Source organism: Schistocerca piceifrons, chromosome 8 (assembly GCF_021461385.2).
Source record: "Schistocerca piceifrons isolate TAMUIC-IGC-003096 chromosome 8, iqSchPice1.1, whole genome shotgun sequence".
Taxonomy (NCBI): domain Eukaryota; kingdom Metazoa; phylum Arthropoda; class Insecta; order Orthoptera; family Acrididae; genus Schistocerca; species Schistocerca piceifrons.
The window spans coordinates 257,497,151-257,502,152 of record NC_060145.1 but is presented as its reverse complement, the minus strand read 5'-3'; the positions used below and the strand labels follow the sequence as shown (position 1 = coordinate 257,502,152).

Sequence of the window (5,002 nt, the reverse complement as noted above, 5' to 3'; positions counted from 1 at the left end):
TCACAACGCCTTACATGTATAGGCTGATAGTCTTCACCATCCAACTCAGTGACTATGGGGAATGTGTAACTTGGTTCATAATGCCAACGTCACCTCAGACCTCAAATGTTTCTAGTTGAGTTAGACCATCACGAAATCGCCTTCGTCTCAATGGTTGTAGAGAAAAACTGATCAGACGTGCATTGCGCTAAGGACCACCCGTGTCCCTGGTGAGCGAAGATAATACCGAGGTGGCGCCAAAGTGTACGGCCTTTTTGCCTTACACAAGGAGCATTTCCAACAGGACTGGTCGTATTTTGCGGAAATAGGATGTGAAATGTGTTTTTCGACCACCGTCCAGGATTAGGGGACTTTTAGGATTCGTAAAAGATGATATCGGTTTGCGTAAGGCGGGTGTCTATCGTATTCCTTGTAGCATGTCATATATTAGTCAGACCATCAGGACCATGGGGGGCTGCTGCAGTGAGCATAAGCATCACACACGGTCAGAACAGCCAAGCAAACCCGCTACTGCAGAACATTGCCTTAACACCTGTCATCCTGTGGAAAATAACAACACGAAGATTCAGATATGCACGTCCAGCTTTTGCGGTAGTATCATCCAGGAAACAGTTGAAATTAAATTAGCGAATGAATTTATAAACAGAGATGGAGATTTCAGTATAAAGTTTGCGTGGAACTCTGCTCTCTTCCTTATCACAAAACAAAGGGACACAGTTATTGCTACCTCGATTGTTGGTTATTAATATTCACTACAGAAAATTTCTGACGTCCCTCACCTTTGCTTGTGTGGTGGAGCTAATGTGCACATTGTGTGTGTGTGTGTGTGTGTGTGTGTGTGTGTGTGTGTGTGTTACTTTTTCACAGGTTTTAAATCCACTTGTACAGCGCTTCCTTGCTGTACTTGTGCCTTGAAAGTGGCAGCGTGTGCACCTGTCGAAATACAGGTGATTGTTGAAGATGTCATCTGGCTGCATTCCCACACGTTATTTGTAATTCGGTATTATATCTACTCCGCGGTACATGTTACAATCCAATATCTCATTTCGACATCTCTACCTGACCATGATGTAATCCATCTAGAATCTTCGTGTCTCCGCGCCTTTTCCAAGCACACATGTTTCTCTTATAAGTTTCTAAGAATTTATCCGCTATTATTAACTGAAATTTATTCCATGTTCTCCACTAACTGTTTCTTCTAATCCTTTGTCCGCTACCGCTTTCCAACCATGATATCCTTTATAGACTAAATTACCGGTGCAATATCATTTTTTACCCATTCATGTTCCTTTTGCGACGTCTGCGCGTGTACCTGAACTACTGTTCTTGGCGCTGGTTTGCTGTCGATTCTTCTAAGAACAGTCCTGCCACTATACTGTTCAGAGTAACTTACTCTCTGCCTATTTATAATGAGTGCAACTCGCGTTGTACCATTTTCTGTCGTTGTTGATATTACCCTACATTCGTCTGAGTAGAAATCCTTACTTCCCTGCAATTTCACTTCACTGACTTCCACTTTGCATTTCGCTTTTCAGATTGTATAGCTTCCTTACCACGTTCAGACTTCTGACATTCTACTTTCAGATTCGTAGAATGTTACCCTTTCATTGATCATTCAGTCTCTTAGTCATAGCTGCCTCAGCCTCGGCAGTCCCTTCCAGAGAACCGAATGATTAATCTCGAATATTTCGTCAATGTAGAGATTATCATGGCACTTTTTCAATTAAAGACCACATGTCCTGTGAATCAATACTGGTTCTTCCCGTTTTAAGGGCAATTTTGTGCCTCAAGTGAAAGAGTTGCCCTAAAACTCTGTCCGCTTCTCCATACTTTTTCACGAGGTCATTGGCAGAACGATGGCTATATCAGAAGTTTCGGACGCCACTGCTGATGATTTTTATTCAAAATTTGAGAAGTGTTTGCTATCGAACCGTGGTCCCTGAACATTTTGGCTGCTACTCAAAGATGCTGCTCCTAGACCACATCTCATTTGCGTTGCAGCAAAAACAACGAGACCAGCTGAAGATGACGCAATAGTTCCGAAACATTTCTGGGTGAAGAATTAAATAAAAAAAAACGTGCCAAGTGCGAATAGGATACGCGCTCTGAGGGTTTTGTACAAATTTCATATATGTACTCAAGGGCTATTCGGAAAATAAGGTGTGACAAGGCGCGGAATGGAAACGACAACGAAAATCCGATGAAGCTTTGCACAAATGTGTTGGGTAGTGTCTCTAGTATGCCTGTCGATCGCCCCACATAGATCTTTTCAGTTCTGAGCACGCAGTGAGAAGGTGAAAATGCCTAAAACAATACTGTCTCCGGCCAATTATGGGTGCTCGCTTCGGAATGTCCCCTGATTTCACGCTACGCCACATAACGTACCTGTAATGCACACTGCAGGCCAATGTGCAGGGTTAGATCACCCACAATTCAGCCTGAACTTGGCTCCCTCTGACGTTCATGTCTGCCCACATGAACCTCTGGCTATGAAGACAACGTTTGGGCACATACAGAGATTTACAGAGAAGCGTAGAGAAGTGGCGGAAAGCACAGGCGGCTGCCTTCTATGATGAGGGAATTAGAAAGCTGGTACAATGCTACGACTAAAGTGTAAGGCGGGGCGGCGACTATGTAGAGGAGTAACAGGAATGTGTAGCAAACTGTTGCAAAGAAAAGACTTGATTTTTGCTGTGGTTTCCATTTCACGACAGATTGGGCCTCATTTTCCGATTAGCCGTCATAGTTCACCCGTCCCGTGAATCTACGAATTCCACGATTTTCGTCTGTTATCGATCTTGATACTTAACAGACAAACAGAGAGTCGGACAACAAATGACAAAATGATATTTCCGGAGCCTGTCCTGGAAACCTTGCTTCTTGCGAAATTTCATAATTCTAGGTCGTTGGAAATATTACATAGGTTTTGATTCTCAGTTTGCGAGCATTAAAATATGTCACGTAAATGGAAATATCTTTTCATTGTACTGACTTAGAAGCTCAAATTTTTTTCACCACCAAGGGATCATAGACCTTAGTACGTAAAATACACTGAAGCTGCGGTCGGCAACGCCTATATAAGACAAGTTCAAAAATGGTTCAAATGGCTCTGAGCAGTATGGGACTTAACTTCTGAGGTCATCAGTTCCCTAGAACTTTGAACTACTTAAACCTAACCTAAGGACATCACACACATCCATGCCCGAGGCAGGATTCGAACCTGCGACCACAGCGGTTGCGCGGCCCCAGACTGTAGCGCCTAGAACCGCTCGGCCACTCAGGCCGGCATAAGACCAGTGTCTGACACAGATGTTAGATCTATTACTGTTGCTACAATGGCAAGGTTATCAAGATTTAAGTGAGTTTGAACGTGGTGTTACAGTCGGCGCACGAGCGATGGGACGCAGCATCTCCGAGGTAGCTACGAAGTGGGTATTTTACCGTACGACCATTTCACGAATATACCGTGAGTTTCAGGAATACGGTAAAACATCATATTGCGACATGTCTGCGGCAGGAAAAAGATCCTGCAAGAGGGGGACGAACGGCGACTGAACAGAATTGTTCAACGTGACAGAAGTGCAACCCTTCCGCAAATTTCTGCAGATTTCAGTGATGGGCCATCAACAGATGTCAGCGTGCGAACCATTCAACGAAAGAACACTGATATGGTCTTCCGGAGCCGAAGGCCCATTCGTTTACCCTTGATGACTGCACGACACAAGGCTTTACGCCTCCCCTGGTCGGACGAGTTTCGTTTCAAATTCTGTCGAACGGATAGACGTGTACGGATATGAAGACAACCTCATGATTTCATGGACCCTGCACATCAGCAGGAGACTGTTCAAGCTGGTGGAGGCTCTGCAGTGTTGTGGGGCGTGTACAGTTGGAGTGATATGGGACCCCTGATAGGTCTAGAAACGACTTTGACCGGTGTCACGTACGTAAGCATCCTGTCTGATCACCTGCATCCATACATGTCCATTGTGCATTCCGAGAAAAAATGTTCAAATGTGTGTGAAATCTTATGGGACTTAACTGCTAAGGCCATCAGTTCCTAAGCTTACACACTACTTAAACTAAATTATCCTAAGGGCAAAGACACACACCCATGCCCGAGAGAGGACTCGGACCTCCGCCGGGATCAGCCGCAGAGTGCATGACTGCAGCACCTAGACCGCTCGGCTAATCCCGCGCGGCTGCATTTCGACAGACTTGGGCAATTCCAGCAGGACAATGCGACACCGCACACGTCCATAATTGCTATAGAGTGTCTCTAGGAACACTCTTCTGAAAACGTAAAACTTTGAACATAGCTGCTAAGGTTCAGTGGCCGTGTTAGAATTATATTGGAACAAATAAGCCCTCGATCACAAATATTAAGTCAATATTGACCAGGTTTCGACGCTACTATGAGCGTCGTCTTTAGAATTAGACTAACTGTTCTAAAACATATTAGGTATATATTACATTAAAAAAATTAAAGTCTGTACTGACTGGAAATGATGCAGTACTTACAAGTCACAGAACTTTTTTAATATGTGACTTGTAAGTGCTGCATCTTTTCCAGTCAGTAAAAACTTTAATTTTATTAATGTACTATATACCTAACATGTTTTACAACAGTTAGTCTAATGCTGAAGACGACGCTCATAGTAGCGTCGAAACCAGGTCAATTTTGACTTAATATTTGTGACCGAAGGCTTATTTGTTCCAATATAACGCTCTTATGAGTTTAGACACTTGCACTGGCCACCAAACTTCCCAGACATGAACATTATTAAGCAACGTGCTGTTCAGAGGACATCTCCACCCCCTCGTACTCCTACGAATTTACGGACAGTCACGCAGTCTTAATGCCGTCAATTCCTTCCAGCACTACATTAGTTGAGTCCATGCCACGTCGTGTTGTGGCACTTCTGCATACTGGGGGGGTTCTACACGACATTAGGCAGGTGTATTAGTTTCTTTGGATTTTCAGTGTAAATTACAACTTGATACT

At 43.9% G+C, this 5,002-nt stretch overlaps 1 non-coding gene across 1 annotated transcript; it reads right to left on the bottom strand.

Moving 5' to 3' along the window:
* Window positions 1-3,199: 3,199 nt before the first annotated feature.
* Window positions 3,200-3,283, bottom strand: Trnap-ggg. Its single transcript is given in 2 exon segments — window positions 3,200-3,234; window positions 3,244-3,283. It is a non-coding gene; the product is annotated as a tRNA-Pro (tRNA).
* Between the last annotated feature and the right edge of the window lie 1,719 nt (window positions 3,284-5,002).